Here is an 18,374-nt window from a genome sequence, read left to right as displayed (position 1 = left end):
TCTCCAACGTAGTTAAGGATTGCATTCTGTTGACAATCTCTCCATCATTGGAGTGCGTAGATAGCTATTGTGTAGGACTGAATATTTCCTAGTAATGGAAGCTGACAATTTGTGATCTATGTAGTTTTAGTAAAATTCATTAGTTGTCCTGAAGCAAGAGCACTGTGTTGGAGCCATTTCTCTTCATTGTGTAAATGACGTCATAATGTAATACACAACAAAATAAGGACTTTGGCGTATGTCTGAGCGTTCTGTGAAGCGCGTGGCCTAGTTGTCAGGGTGGTGTACATAGGATCGCATGATCATGGTTTCGATTGCTAGACAAGGCGATGCGATGTGTTTTTGTGCAAGACATTTGATTTCATGTTGCTTCAGTCCACTGAGTTGTAAATGAGTAACCCTGTGACAGACTGGCACCCCGTTCAGGGTAAATGGTGTGATCCCGGTCACTTATCGGCATGAAAAGTGGGTAACCTGTTGTAGGACTCGAGACAGTAATGTCCAGAGGTTAATTGTAAGCTCTAGAAAGACGGCAAGGTCACCAGACAGGACTCCAATTAGTTCTATGTGCCTTGATTTAATGGGCGATATAAACAACACACAACTAAATGTGGAAAATTTAGGTTCATCCTCTTTTCTCGGGAAAGTCCCTCATGGCAAGAAATAATGTCACAAACTTAACTATAATTGTTGAACAGAACCTAAGCTAGAGTGTCCATATTAACAACATACTCGATATGAACAACTGAATGTAGTCTTAAGATCCTTAAGAGTTTCCAGGGTACAGATTCTGATACATTATCTCTTCTCTACCGACTATTTTCCCCCCTGTGGTCTATCTATAGCAGAGTATAATGAAAACTGAAACAGACCAGAGGTAAATTACAAATGAAGAAATGGCATAATAAACTTTTATTTTATTACTGGGATCGCCTCAAACGTTCAGATTATATTCTGTTCAATATTACTGTGAGCCTCACACCATTTATACCATCCACAAAGCACAAATTATGACACCATTAACTTTACAAATCATCAGCCCTCGACCTATCCAGTCCCATCCAGTCCCTATCTACTCCCATCAGAAAACCTTTTTTTTCTTTCTTCTTTTTATTTGTCGAATAATGCTGTAATACTGTGTGCTGTCTGGAGCTTTTCAGATAAACAAACTCTAGGATTATAGTATCCTTTGGAACATGCAATGTCTCTGTCAACAAAATCCCACCTTATTATAGAGCAGGGACGTCTTGAATCCTTGAGTCTTCAGGTAAATCGAAAAAGGAAAGTGGAACCTAAAGCAGTATGGCTTTTGACTGTTGGATTTCTTGCAGTCATTTTCAACGTCACGTAGTGTAATTCCTGCTCAATTTACAGATCCTTGGGATAAGCAATATCCTCTGAGCAAGTAAAAAGAACGTTTTCAATAATTGGAAGATGTCTGTTATGTAGGAACTTCTTAAATACGTATTCTCAATTGTCTAAAACACACATGTTTACATCTTTCGAACCCGAGATCAGCTCTGAATACAGACTCACCTTGTTGTTGTTGGCACTCCGTCGATTACGACGACGAGTGTTCTTGTTGATCCGATCAACGGAACAGCCTGCTCGTGAAATTAACGTGCAAGTGGCTGAGCATTCCACAGACACGTGTACCCGTAATGTAGTTCTCGGGGAGATTCAGCGTGACACACAGTGTGACAAGGCTGACCCTTTGAAATACAGGTACAACAGAAACGGGAAGAAAGAGTGAGAGAAAGTTGTGGTGAAAGAGTACAGCAGGGTTCGCCACCATCCCCTACCGGAGCCTCGTGGAATTTTAGGTGTTTTCGCTCAATAAACACTCACAACGCCCGGTCTGGGAATCGAAACCGTGATCCTACGACCGCGAGTACGCAGCCCTAACCACTGGGCCATTGCCTCTCCACAGACTCACCTTACTAACACACCAATGAATATTGGCTTGAGCCGTGTGTTTACATATTCAGCCATAAAAGGTTTGTTTTTTCAACAGAAATACCGATCGCTATTTAATTAGGAATTTCCAAATACCAGCCGGTTAAAATAGATCGTTTCCTACATTATGGATTTACCTTACTCTGAAAGATTTGGAAGTGCATGACTTAGTGGTTAGCTTGTTGGACTCATGACCGTAAGATGGTGGTTTCAATTCCTGGCCCGGGCAACGCGTTGTGTTCTTGAGCAAAGCACTTTGTTCCATGTTGTTCCAGCCCACTCGGCTGGCACTATTGAGTAATCTTGCAATGAAACGAAGTCCCGTTGAGGGAACGGGGAATACATGCGGCATGAAATCCAGGAAACCGGTTCTATGGGTCTATATCACCCAGGAAGGGGCTTAATCTGAAAGATGGTTATAGATATTTAAAAAATACAATAGAATCTGTGTCATTACTTTTGTGTGATTTATACACATCATACTGAACACATCAACACATCGTATGTCTCGGCACGTGAATAGATGGAAGTGTCAAATGTTCTGCGCATAACTTTGTTTATGAATATGTCATTCATTAAGTAATGTATTTCTCGGCAACCAATCAAATCTCGAGGCACTGTTGACTATTCATATTTCAAAGTTTCAGGATTATTTTGTTTATATACCGTCACCGTCACACTGCTTCCCTAATTCAATCTCTTCAAAGATCGGTAACATGATACTAAGAATTACGAATCAAAAAGATTGAACTTCTTCCTCTCTCCCTCCCTCTCTCCTTCCCTCTCTCCCCTCTCTCTCTCCCCCGTATGTATATATATATATATATATATATATATTTATATATGTATATATATGTGTGTGTGTGTGTGTGTATATATATATATATATATATATATATATATATATATATATATATATATATGTATATATATATGTGTGTGTGTGTGTGTATATATATATATATATATATATGCATGTATGTATATATCTGTATATATGTATGTGTGTGAAAGCGGGAGATATAAACATTCTCCGTATAAAGATGTAAAGTATTGGGTATATCATTTTCTAAGTAGGAAAATATCTCCTGTGCATATAAGAAATTGGATATGGGTGTATACATACATAACTATATTCATATATGCGTATGTATGTATGTGTGTGCATGCGTGAGCGCGTATGACTGACAGTGTGTGCCTGAAAGGCCTAATATCCCCCAAATGTTAGAAAATGGAGTATGTTTTGTGGGGTTCATGTCGAAGGGTTCTATTAGAAAGGTAACATCGAGGAAGTTACTTGACCGGCTAATTAGTACTTTAAACTCTAAGTTCCCTTGTAACATTTACCTTGTAAAAGTTGATAAACAGACACATATTCCTTCCGGCTCTTTACGTCCTGAGCTCAAATCCCGCCGAGGTCAACTTTGTCTTTCATTTCTTCGAGGTAAATAAAATAAAGTACCACTCAAATACTGGGATCGATGAAATCGACTTGACCTTTTATTCAAAGTTGCTGGCCTTGATCCCTATAACGGTCTGTTAATCTCAGATACTTATACGCCATGACAAGCAGGTAACTGGCCACATGAATTTTGAGGCTCGTAAAAATCTTTTAAAGCGCTGGATTAGAAGAGATTAATGACTCTAATTGTTCGAGTCATCAAGAGATTACGTATAATAGTAACTTAAGATAAAATGAAAATGATTCGCCGAATGGAAAATGTTAAGACTGGACTAAGTCATCAAACGACTCTGAATTTGCATTTGTCAAGTATAAGGACAGATATGAAAAAAAAAAAAAAAACGGAGAGAAAATTGACAGATAAATGTATCAGATTACTAAGGTAAAATGTGTCACAAATGAGTCATTCTCTGATAAATTATTGAAAGAAAGAGATTACTGTTGCTATTCGTGATTCAGTCACACTGCTTTATATGCTATTTTGATCGAAAAAAACTTGAGGTGCGACTGGTTCATGGGGCAAAGTTAAAGCTTTGATGGGAAACAATTTTGTACTGAGATTAAATTCGGTATTCGACATATATACGAATACATATGATAGTAATGTGAATGAAAGACTTGTGTGAAGAAAATAATCAACAAATATGAGCTGTTCAATGAAACACAGTGCTGCAAATAAAAAATATTTCATTGACGAATCTGGCTCCGAATGTCGGACTAACGATAAAATATAAAGTATTTGATTCACTCTCAGAATTAACTCTCAGTTCTTTATACGAAGTAGCTTCCTTTGAACTTATCAACACTTGGAAAATTAACGTTGTGTTTCTTAGTAAAAATAAAACCTATTTAAGCATGATTTTAATAATAAACAATTTACAAAATTGTTGAACGCTTTGAACGAGTCACCATTCAGGGCATAATGAAGTGGATTGGTTTTGCGCAGATATGTTCGGCTTTCTTTTTATGCCACCTCACTTAAAGAAGTATCTTCAACAGAAAATCAAGGCAAAAATATACTTACATACATACACACGTACGTACATGCATACATAAGGTTTATACCTGTAATTATTGCGGCCCTGGGATATGCAACACACTGCATAAATACCAATCTTGAGAAATTAGGCTTCTCAAAACCAGAAAGGAGAAAGCTAATTCGAAGACTACAGATCCAACCCATCACTGGAACTGTAAAAATTTCTGTAAAACCTTCCAGAAGTTCATCATTTAAATATATATAAGCATGTCTAGATATACAACTATATGCCTGAGAATACGTACATAAAACAAAACATACAAATCTTCAAATATACATACATGCATGCATACATACATACATACAAAAATTCCCTGTTGTTGGTGTTGAAATTCCAATGAATGAGCCTTGGATCTAGGTTAGAAACCGGATCTTTCTCTATTAGCAAGAAACCTTGAAATAAAATTGAAGGATAACACACATACATACATTTCTGTATATGTGAGTGTATACATACATATATATATATATGTGTGTGTGTGAGTGCTTGTGCGTTTATATATATATATATATATATATATAAATTAAAACAGTAGGGTAAAAAATCAGATATTAATTAATATCAATTTAATACCAGGGAACAAGCATATTAAAAGAATCAAGGAGATTCAGAATATATATATATATATATATATATATATATAATCAAATTATAGAATAAAATATATGCATATAAATACAGAACATGTATTTGTAAATGAACACGTTCATACGTGCGTATATACATACAAACACACATACATATATGCAAATGTAAATACTTATATGTATACATGTGTGCGAACTCGTGTGTGAGTATCTTTGTGCATGAGTGCATATGTATGTGAATATATATGAATATGTGTGTATATGTGTGTGTGTGTATGTGTGTGTGTGTATGTGTGTGTGTTAGTGCGTATGTGCATACGAAAACACTAAAGATTTAGACTAGGCTCCACATGCAAATAATGCTGGAACCTCAAATAAAACCCTTAAACAAAATCTGGCTCATTCATGTTGGTATTCAACTTCCGGAAACATGTTACCCCCCCCCACACTTCTCTCCCCCACTTCCCTACATATGACATATGGAATCCACATTACTATTTAATTGCCAGATTAGATTTCAGAAACTTTAAAACTGATACACTTATTTCTGTGTCCAACTGGTGCGCCGATGGATTTTGCCACACACTAGATGTATATGTTAAAATAAACAATTTGTATTTCTTTATTTGTGTTTGTTAATATGGGTGTATACCTATATAGATGTAACCGTTAGTGCATGTTACTGGGATAACGGTCATTAATACCTTGTGCAGTGGAAGTGAAGGAAATTTGAGAATACCCGAAATTGGAGGAATAAAATATATATTCAAAGTAAATTTAGACTTAAACACAAGTTCATACATATATATATATATATATATATATATATATGTGTGTGTGTGTGTGTGTGTGTGTGTGTGTGTGTGTGTGTGTGTGTGTGTGTGTGTGTGTAATGGCTTGGTACCAATTTTGCTGGCATTGATTTCTAGCGTGGACATAAGGACACGCATGCTTAGGAAAAAATCTGGTGATCTGATATTGGTGATAAGCAATGTTTATTTTTTTTTACCACTCCATAGTATATCGAATGCATTTAAATGGTCTTCTTTTTATATTATTGACCAAATCGAAGTTTCAGCTCGGAACTTAAAGGACTGATTCCGCTGGCAACCGACCTATCAATAATTAGTATCTATCGCTGCCACAAATCTTCAAATATGGAGGTGGAGTTAGTCGATTCAATTAAAACTAGCATTTTAATATTTGATTGGTATTTGATCTTTATCGATCGCAGAAGGATGAAATGCGTGCGATCGGAAATTAGAATATCACAGGATCACAGTATCCACCAGATTACCGGATGGTGTTGTACATCGATGGTTACAATGCGCTTCACATTGTTTTAGCTTTCGAATGACGACACCCCGCTGGCTAGGCGAGCAGGTCAACGTTCCCTTTGATCGGAAGGCTACTCCGTCGCAGAGTTTCCCATTTACAGCTGAGTAGACTGAAGCAATGTAAAATGAAGTGTTTTATTCAGGAAAATAACGTGCTGCCCCGTCCGGGAATCGAACTTATGACCTAGCGATCGTGAGTGCAATACCTTAATCACTAAGTTACCTACCTTTACGAACTCAGAATATGAAAACTAGAAAGAAATACCAGAAAGATATTTGTCCTATTCTCTGGCATTTCTGCCAATCCACCTCCTTTACTGATTTCCAATCTTGGCAATGGTGATTCGTGCATTTCAGCAGAAAGCTGTGGTCGTGGCATAGGAAAGCTTTTTCTGGCAGTGGACCTTTCAACACATTTTTTTATCCACCCTTTTTAAAGCTTAGCCAGGCTCATGGGCCCGGTTTCCCGGTTTCTATGGCGTATGTGTTCCACCCAGCTGGACGGGACGCAAGTCCATCGCAGCGTTACTCAAGAAACAGGAAGAAAGAGTGAGAGAAAGTTGAGGCGAAAGAGTACAACAGAGGTCGCCACCTCTCCCTGCCGGAGCCTCGTGGAGCTTTAGGTGTTTTCGGTCAATAAACACACACAACGCCCGGTCTGAGAATCGAAACCGCGATCCTCCGACCGCGAGTCCGCTACCCTAACCACTGGGCCATTGCGCCTCCACTTTCGACACATTGCAAATCATAAATCCGGTCACACCACTTAAAGTAATAATTTACGAGCATCCTACGAAGGACAGTATGCATCATATATTAAACTAAGCAAATTGGATAGGATTGAACCAGAGAAACTGTGAGTTCATGCGAGAAAGAAACAAAATTAATCATAGGAACAGAATCAGACTAAATCCGAGATTAGTACTTATTTTATTGGTCGGGCAAAGAACCTAACTATGAATATAAGGATGTTACAAGAACTTCAACATACACATCCACGCGCGGACTCCCCACCCACCTACATATACAGATACACTCACACACATAAGCACAAAGATTCGAGACTTCGACTCCTCAAAAACAGCCAACAGATATTCAAATCAATATATTTGACTACTTTTCCTTGGAGCTTGGACACAATATGAGTAACGAAAACAGATAAGGTGCATAAATTAGGAGCGGGTGAGTTGAGATGGCAGAAACCCAGATCACTCCAAGAAGCAGTGGTTAATATTGTTGCGACAGAAAAAGTAAAGTAAAAGATAGTTCACATCACGTGTACGCTAGAGTTTGGAATGTGTTCGTTAATGGTTCAATGTTAATTAGTTGAGCAACTTCAGTTGATTTTTGTCTAACATATCTGTGTTTGTAGCAACTGCGCTAGCCTAGATGTAGGAAAATTACTCATCTGAGCTTTGTACAGAGTTTGTGTATTTTGGAGTCTGAAGTATATTCTGGCCTTGAAGAGGAAAGACAGTCATTGAGAGGCATGATGTATCTGTCATGGCGAGCTTGAGCGTCCGACAGGAAAGCTTTTCATTGATAGTGTTGCTCAGAATTTAAAACGATTGAAAGCGTTGTAATTGCGCGCTCACCATGTCTAGGAAATGAATGTTTTCTTAACATGTGTAGTGATTGTGTCTTTATTTTTGAAGGAGACAAGACTCATGTGATCCCAATGGAGGTTGTTTATCGAAATCTTTGTGCAGGGGATCAATGTAAGTTTGGTGTGAGATGTTTGAGTTACAAATAGATGACTCTTAGGTGTGGACGGTTAATGAGGAATAAAGAGTGTTATCATCTGCGTAGAATTGGGCGTAGAATTGGAGGTGATGGTAAGTAGATTATTAATGAGAAGAATATGAGATGGGAAACTGAACCCTGGAGACACTAGAGTTGATAAAAGTGTGACTTAATTGGAGGCCTCTCAGCACACACCCTGATAGTGCAATCTTACTGAGTCATATATCCATGCGACATAAAAAGCCGTTGAGTCAATAGGCGGGAAGCTGTGGCAAGAGATCTAAGTGTGAGATATACTGGTAGGCTTTGCAGATTTTCGGAGGAACAACACAGCTTTAACAAAAAATCTCGAAGCCAAAACTGGTTAGTGACATAGAAGAGTAGATTGTCAGTAGATCTGGCTTTACAAAAGTCATACTGGTGGCCATAAACGAGATAGAAATATTCAACAGAGATGATTTTGTTTTGGGTTGTCACCGCCAGGTTTGATATCATTTACTTCGGCAATTAGCTGGCAGCGGCTGACGGGTTCCAGTTCTTGAGAACAGTATACTGTAAGGTGTTACCAAACATCATGAACTGTGAGAGAGGGAAAGGGATAGAGAGACAGAGAGATGGAGAGTTAGAGAGAAGGAAAAAGAGAGAGACCGAAGAATTTGGGAGAAGATAGGAGCTAGTTCATGGAGGATAATGTAAAGGACATTGTTAGAGTCGATAAATTCGTTTGTTAAAAGTGACCAAAAGTAATTTCATATCTGGCATCTTTATACGTGTAGTGGTGGCCATGGTGGAGTTAAAAGGAATAAGTTCCGTTGGTGTTTCATCCAATGTGTGAATTGTGCGTTTGGGTGCAAAGCAGGTAACAATATGATGGATTTTTCTCCCAGAGTACCGCTCACAGGTCATAACGGTTACAAAATGGAAAAAAAGGATATATAAAAGTTGGTTAGGATCTTTTTGGTAAGGAATTAGTTGATCTGAGACCTCTTCGGTCATGACTGATCATGGGATAGCACGTAGAAAGTTACCCTCCCAGGCACAAGTCCGGGCAAGCTTGTTTATGGAAGACTAGCAGTCACCCATGCATACCAGTCTCCCCTCTCCACACCGCCGATGTTATCCAAGGGAAATGCAAAGGCCGATACAGCTTGGCACCAGTGACGTCGCAACTCATTTCTACAGCTGAGTGAACTGGAGCAACGTGAAATAAAGTGTCTTGCTCAAGAACACAACACGCAGCCCGATCCGGGATTCGAACTCACAACCTCACGATCGTAAGTTCGACACTCTAACCACTGAGCCATGCGCCTTCACAAGGAATTGGTATGGTCAAACAATATCAGTGAAAAGCAGGAGAATCTGCGGCCAGTGTGGTGCATGGCAGAATCCTTCTAATCTCGGATAGTGACCTTACAGGTGACGCGTTGGTGAGTAAGATCTGCCTTGTTTGTGTGGGTGCGTGATTTACTCCAAGCATTGTAGTTTGTATTCTTCCAGAACTATGGCAGTAACACTGCTATGAGTAACTCGTTTGAGTGTCTTAGAAATGTGAATTTTGGTTGCGTGTGGAATGTACAGGGGCCCTATCTAATTTTTTTTTTATAGATGCGGATGTTCGAAGTAAAACACATGTTCCGTACTTTAGTACTTTAGGGATTCGAAGTAGGTGCTCTTTAATGTGCAGATGTGTAGTGAATATCCGGATTAAGATAGGCAAACGACTTGATTGGCGCAGAGATACTATTGATCTGGGAGCAGTTGAGTTTGAAAATGTAGGATATGAAATTAGTTAAGGGAAAGAATTGAGTATGGCAAAAAATTTAGCTCTTGTGCTGTCGGTATCAGTATAGTTTGGTATTTACTGAAGACAATGATTTTATAGAAAGGTGAAATGAGATGTTCTTGATAGGACACAAGAAGAGCTATGGTCAAATAGTTGTTAGTGACTGGAGAAATTTGTTGAGTGGCCGCGTAGGGAGGAAAACTTTGGGCTAGAATAACTAAAATGTCTTCTTGGCTGTTATGTACGGGGAAAGCGAGAAGTATTGGGGAGAGGAGAATGTCCATTGGGGCGCTCGATCAAGGCTGACCTGGAGGCTACACAACAACAACCATGACCACAGGTATTTGGACAAGCCGACCATGGAGCTCGAACAGACCAAATAAGTAACGATGGATGTTCGTGTCTACATAATAATTTGAATACTTGCGGCTGGAATGCCTTTCATTAAAAGTTTGCTGGCTCAGAGTTGATCTGGCCTAAAAAACAATAACAGCATGAACCAATTCCACCACCACCACCACCACCACCACCAAAACCAACGGTATTTGGAAGTTTGCGTACAATTTGATATCACATATTTACATACATATTTGATATATATATATATAGCTTCTGTTTATCTTTATCTTCTACCCCTACAGCAAGAGTCTCTACCCTTCTGCACCAGCTAGTTGCATATTTCTCCAACTATACTCACCCGACATTCTTTCTTTTACTCTTCTTATCTAACAGCATCGATTTCGCACTAAACACAGCCACAGTTGTTTTTTTCCCTCAAGATGTTGTTTCACTGCAATTTATTACTCGGCCACCATTTTTCTGCAGATTTACAGTTTACACTAATAGATTGTTAAAACGAAACTCAAGCGTATTAACCTCATATTTCGAGTAGAGTTTAAAATAAAATCTCGACCGTTATCATCTGATAGTGAAATGCACACACACACACACACAATACAAATAGAGAGACATACAGACGTACGTACATACTTACATATATACATACACACATACATACTTACATACATACATACATACATACATACACACACGTACATACATACATAAATACATGCATACATACACACACACATACATACATACATACATACATACATACATACATACGTTTCTGCCAGCTCGCTGCCTTTCAGTATTTACTTATCATTAAGGTGGCGAGCTGGGAAGACCCGTTAGCACACAGAGCAAAATGCTCATCGGTACTTTGTCCGTCTTCACGTTCTGAGTTCAAATTCTTCCGAGGTCGCCTTTGCCTTTTCATCCTTTCGAGATCGATAATACCAGTTGAGTACTGGGGTCGATGTAATCGACTTACTCCTCCCCCGAAATTACTAGCCTTGATTCAAAATTTAAAACCAATATTTACTAGTCATCATAAACTGCAGACAGACAAAATCTCATTCCTGTTATCGGTTTTAGCCAGTTAATTAATTAATTAATTTATTTATTTATTTATTTATTTATTTATTTCAGTATATAATTTGATCGAAATAATTATTGAGAATTTTATGAATGAAATATTTTAAAAATATAATAAAAATGTTTTATATCAAAATAACGTTGTAACAGCTTCTAAATTTCTATTAGACTTTATATGTCACAATGTTTCGAGCGTACCTCACATATCAAGTTAACCACATTGATGAATGTAAGAATGTAAGAATAGCAGAGGAATGAGGTTCAATAAATAAATCAGATGACTGTTACAATTCTAGCCTGAAGGAGGATGAGTTAAAGTGGGGTGGGACGAAAAAGATTCGAATTGTGGGCAAAAATATTTTCGTTCGCCTACCTGTGTTACAAACATTCACGGTTCACCAGTTCAATTATTGTAAGTACAGAGACGAAATACCGACCAACTCTCCAACCAACAATCCAACCGAACAACCTGAATTAACTCAAGCACTGTTTATCGAATCCTAATCTATTCGGCTCGATGTTAAATTGATAACCAAGATTATTTTTATAGACCTTGAGAAAGGTCTGTTTTGATCCAAATATCCAAATACTATATTAAAAGTTTAAAATTTTGCTGTACTTCAAAATTGTATTTTTACAGCTTTAAGAATACTCCTTCAATTCCACACAGACACTCATACACATTTTGTCACGCACATACTCATGCACACTTTCTCACACACGCACTCACACACGCACTCATACACACCTTCTCACGCGCACTGTGATCATCCGAAGTTTACGTCCAGTAAGTGAAACCGTTCAGTTCAAATGAAAGCAATAAATGATTTTTTAATATACGCAGTAACTCGTTGGAATTTTGGCAGCGACTCAAGTTTTATGTTCGAGTGGAACATCTTACGTTATTTCGGATAATCACCTTATTCATTGCTCAGGTTTCGTCGGGAGTCAGAAAACATAATTCGTAGTACATTCTGTAATTGAATAAGATTGAGTTTCTATTAGCCGACATAAAGAAATTTCTCGCCCCACGAACATGAAGCATAGGCTTACGCCAAGTAGCCATTTAACTACTGTATCTGTATCAAGACTCACATCTATCTATCTATCTATCTATCTATCTATCTATCTATCTATCTATCTATCTATCTATCTATCTATCTATCTATCTATCTATCTATCTATCTATCTATTTATCTATCTATCTATCTATCTATCTATCTATCTATCTATCTATCTATCTATCTATCTAAGTATGTATGTGTACGAGCGCGTGTATGTGCAAGCGCAGGCGTGGCTGTGTAGTAAGAAATTTAACTCCGGCCACATGGTTCCAGATTCATTGTCCCTGCGTGACATTTTGGGCAAGTTTATTCCGCTATAGCCTTGGGTCTACCAAAGCATTGTGAGTGGATTTGGTAAATGAAAACTGAAAGAGGTCCGTCGTATATATATATGTTTGAAAGTACTTGTGAAAATTACTTAATACAGTTTTTAAGTATAAAGGAGATTTTTTAAGAAATTATTTTTATAAAAGAAGTTATAAAATCTTTTATCAGGATGTTACTAATATTTTTTGGAAGAACTTATTTTCCCAGTGTGTGTGAGCGCTTTCGATTCATCTTTTCAAACACTTTTCTTCTTTCATACATTCACCAAGAGCACGTGTGTTTGAGAAGATTAATCGAAAGCGCTCACACACAATAGGAAAATAAAATTTTCCAAACAGGTTAGAAATATCTTGATAAGAGATTTTATAACCATTTTTTAAAAATAATTTTTAAAAAATCCCATATATATATATATATATATATATATATATATATGTGTGTGTGTGTGTGTGTGTGTGTGTGTGTGTGTGTAGATATATAGATATATATATGCATATCCATATACATATGTATACAGACACACACTCACACACACACATATATAAACACATACATAAATACGTATAATTATGTCTACGTTTGTCTTCCACCACTGCCTGGCAATCGGTGTTGGTTGGTTTACGTCCTAGTAACGTCGTGATTAGGCAAAACAGACCAATAGAATATGCACCACTAACATACATATATAGATTTAATATATTTTATACACATATATACGTATGTATATATATATATATATAGATAGATAGATAGATAGATAGATAGATAGATAGATAGATAGATAGATAGATAGATAGATAGGTATAATCATATATGTATAGACACATGCATATATATGTGTGTGTGTGTGTGTGTGTGTATAACTCTGTATCCACCAGACTATCGGATGTTGTTATACACCGCTGGTCACAATGCGCTTCCTTGTATTGTTGTAATTTTCGAATGATGCCAGTCCTTTGCAGGGTTACTCATTTAAAGTTGAATGGACTGGGAGCAGCGAGAAATGAATGTTTTTCTCAACAACACAAAATGCTGCGAAGGTGTTCATCGAAACGACGATTTTGGGGATCGTGATTACAACGCCCAAACCACTGGAGCACCCATCTTCAGACACATACACATACACACACACACACACACACACACACACACACACACACACACACACACACACACAAGTATATACGCATACATCAATACACAAGCGTCGACACACATATATATGTGTGTGTGTGTGTGCTCGCGTGCTTGCGTGCTGAAGGAGAGCCCTGTTGGATATTAGTAGAAAGAATATTAAACGGGGACAAAGTTCAATACTTCCACAGTGACATTTTAATGGCTGCAGATTAATATGATATATATATATATATATATAGTATTACTGTAGTGAAGACGTTATATGGATATTTGCAGGAGAGAACGGGCATCAAATACTGCTTCGATTTTCGGGAATCTTCTGAAGAGATTTTGGATGTTTTCATTTCAGATCTCCGGAGATATTTTCAATGCATGCGCGCGCGCGCGTCTTAAAACAGAATTTTCCCGCTGCTGTTGTATATTTAAAGTGTCTTCTAACGTCACCCCCATCAAAGTGTCAGAATTTATAATATATAGGCGTCTAGATGCAGGTGTATATATTGATGTTTATTTATATTCCCTGGTCGGTATACATACATACATACATACATTTATATGTGTGTATATATATATATATATATATATATATATATATATATATATATATATATATGTAAGGTTGAGAAACAGCTGTAAGACTCTATCCATAAAATACTTCTCCAACCTTACCATTGCTCTCTTTATCTTTTTATTTTTATATATTTACATATATATATATATATATATATATATATATACGCGCTTGTGTTTGTGTGTATGTGTGTGTATGTACATACATAAATAGACAGACAGACAGATAGGTAGATAGATAAACAGACTGACAGATAAATAGATAGATAAATAGATAGATAGATAGAAAATAGATAGATAGATAGATAGATAGATAGATAGATAGATAGATAGCATACATATGTGTGTGTGACTGAATTTTTTTCTTTCTACTGCTCTTTTTTATTTTTTATACCATTGGCTTATATGTTTTGTTGTGGGATTAGGTTTATAGGTGCATGCTTGTTTTAATTTATGTGTTTATATAATGATGTATATATACATATGTGTGTATCTTGTTACTCGTATGTAGGAATATGTATGTGTATGTATATATATATATATATATATATATATATATATATATATATATATATATATATATAACGTGAGAGAGTTAGGGGTTGGGGGTACAACCCACTAAGGGATAGTATCTATCCAGTATACTGCTGGGAGGGTACCCAATTATTGCTACACTAGTGCTATACTAGGTGCAATCAATGGGAGCGGGTAAAAGTGGAGGTTTTACCCAAAATTTGTGTAACAATTAGAAAATGGAGGATAATATGCTGAACCCAACTACTTGCAGACGGTGTATCCCGTTGAATTCATTAATTTAATTCATAGCAAAAGTGACAAAAAAAGGAAGAAAAGAAAAAGAAAGAAAGAACCAAAGCACAGGTATCCATGGCAGATTATGTTATTTTGCCAACATGGTTTACATATAGAAGTATAAAGTACATAAGGAATTAGAGGATGAACAGAAGTTTAATCTTACAGCTGTTTCGGCCTAGTTTTGGCAGGCCCCATTCTATCCGAATATTCCTTTCTGGAGTGATTATCGGATGACATTTTGAAATGGGGTTACATGCCCGAACCTCTAGGCCTCATCAGAGATTCACAAAGGGTTACATACAAATGTAGAGCAAGAGGTAAAAACAGAGGTGTGGTAGAGACCAGAAGAAAAACAACAGCAAAAATAAGATAGAAATAAAAATAAAAAATAAAATTGAAATCAAAATATAAATAAAAATAAAAATAAAAATACAAATAAGGGTACAGCAGGAAAAAAATAATAATAGTAATAATAAAGAATACATAAATGAAGGTATAGCATGTGGGACATGCAAAAATATAAAAAAATATATGTCAAAAAACCCTTAAAAATACAAGGCACCCAAAAAGCCTACAAACATTATAGATAGGTCGCTATAGGCACTCCAATGCACATCTATATGTGTGGGTTCGTGTGCACAGCCTTACTCGGATGTCCCCTTATTCTCATGTGTGCATATACAAGTTATTATAAGCAAGCATTCCACCACATACGTTGTTTGTGGTGTCAGCTCTATTAGCCGTATCTATCTATCTATCTATCTATCTATCTATCTATATATATATATATATATGTATATATATATATATATATATATATATATATATATATATATATATATATATATATATATATATATATATATATATATATATATATATATATGAGTATAATGACACTGTAGGCCGTTTGCACACGTATTCACGTGTTTGTACATCTGCATGCTTTGCTGGTTTTATTTTGAAAATTTTTCACCAATGGAAAAAACGCCGATTACCAAATAAGGCTCTTTTATTGTAATTTAGAGACCATCAAGTCTTATATATGCATTCTCTTCTGTTTATGGTTATTTGAAGTCAAATTTGTCAAAGAAGTGTTGGTTTTTAACGAAAATACGAAACTCAATCATGAGAACGTAGATCACAAAACCAAGTTTATATTTTGAACTTGAGAAAAGACTTGCATATTTCTATTGTTCCGCTCATAGACTGCATTTTTAATGCACGTATAATCTGGTTGATTTCTTTTCTGAAAACTATAGATTTTCGAGCTGGTCATTTAGGCATTCACTCAGAAAACTATAGACGGACGGAGGTCACTGCAGATTTTTCTCTCAGTTTGGCATGGACGCTTATTTTAATAACTTTACAACATTACGTTTCACTCTACTAAGCCACTGATTTCATCTACTTTGCGAAGTTTCTTTTCTTTGTCCCTAATTACTTTGTCTGGGGTGTTAACCTTAGATTATATTGAAGTCTATATACAACACAGATGCATATATATACAAACATACATACATGCATACATGCTTACAATACACACATATACAATATATACATACAATACATCCATGCAAAATATACATACAATACACTCAATGATGCAATACATAAATAAGTACATACATACATGCATACATACATACACATATATCTAGATGCACCAACTGACATGGATTTCTCAGGTGTTTGTAAATATATATGTAAGTTAACGCGGAGGTGTATTTATGAATGTACTTCCACATATATAATGAATATACATACGTCTTTCATATAGGAGTTTGTAGCTCTTTATGTTTGTGTATATGCTATATGCGTTCATGTGATTGTATTCTTATCTTTATTCTTTAATAAATGAATGCGAGCCTCTTTATGTTTGTACATGTGCTACATGCGCTCATGTGATTGTGTTCATACGTTCATTCTTTAATACATGAATGCGAGGCTCATTGTGTTTGTGCACATGGTACATGCACCGATGTAATCGTGTGCATATGTTTGTGCACGTGCTATATGCACCTATGCAAAAACTTTGGAATGTTTTACAAATCTCCACTGTAGGAAATTCTTGCATTTTCAATGTTTTAAGTATATCTGTTGCTACATAACCCAATGCGCCTATGTTGACAGCTACAGAAGAAAAGATCTGTGAATCCTATTTCAGCTGACCATAAGTGATCTGGTTATCTACAGCGTCGTGTCAGGTCTTACAGCGATCTAACCTTGTGTTAGGATCTGCTACTCTGCCCTTGGTTCGATCGATACCTTGTGAACGAGTTTGGTTGAAGCAAACTCTGTAGAAGCCTGTGGTTTGTGCGTGTATGTATGTATGTGTGTGTGTGTGTGTGTGTGTGTGTGTGTGTGTGTGTGTGTGTGTGTGTGTGTGTGTGTGTGTGTGTGCAACTTTGTGTTTGTTCCCAACCACTTGACAACTATTGATGGTTTGTTAACGTCCCCGCGACCTAGTGGCTCAACAAAAAAACCATTGATTGAATACCTACCAGTGACTGACATCCGACAGGCAGCTTGCCCTTAAAACAGTAAATCTTCTGTAATCTTCTTGCTTTCGATTATTGCTTTTATTGGAATAACCTACCTCATTCTTCCGTATTTTTGAGAGTATGCATATATTTTGAGTCACGCGTACCTTTTATCTGATCGCTAGAGCAATTCTGCCCAAGGATAGAATTGCAAATAGTTTTGGTAAACAAAGCCATGTTTCCTGAGAAAGTATTTAATGCCTTGCAGTTATTTTTGGACAACTGCTTGCAATCTAGATAATATCTTCCACACAGCTGTAGCTCAATCGAAATTTTCTGTCTCAATGTTGAGGTTTTGTGGTATTCTATTTTCTTCTATTGATCACATATTTTAATAGATATTTCCAGTTCATGAGAATTGAAGGCTTTTTGTTTTAGATAGATGTGAGTGCCTACTGTAGATCCAAGAAAGCACTTCGACACACGGTAATGAAGAGTTGTCGTCCAAAGAGTAATGATGCAACATTTAAAGACTGCTTCAAACGGTGTTAAACACGTACCACGATATTTTCGTCTTAGGTTCAGTCGGGCTGTTGTATCACTGTTTTTGTGGAAACTTCTTGTGTGTATAT

Source organism: Octopus bimaculoides, chromosome 5, assembly GCF_046866305.1.
Source record: "Octopus bimaculoides isolate indiv1 chromosome 5, ASM4686630v1, whole genome shotgun sequence".
NCBI classification, from domain to species: Eukaryota; Metazoa; Mollusca; class Cephalopoda; order Octopoda; family Octopodidae; genus Octopus; species Octopus bimaculoides.
Note: the sequence above shows the minus strand (reverse complement) of the source record.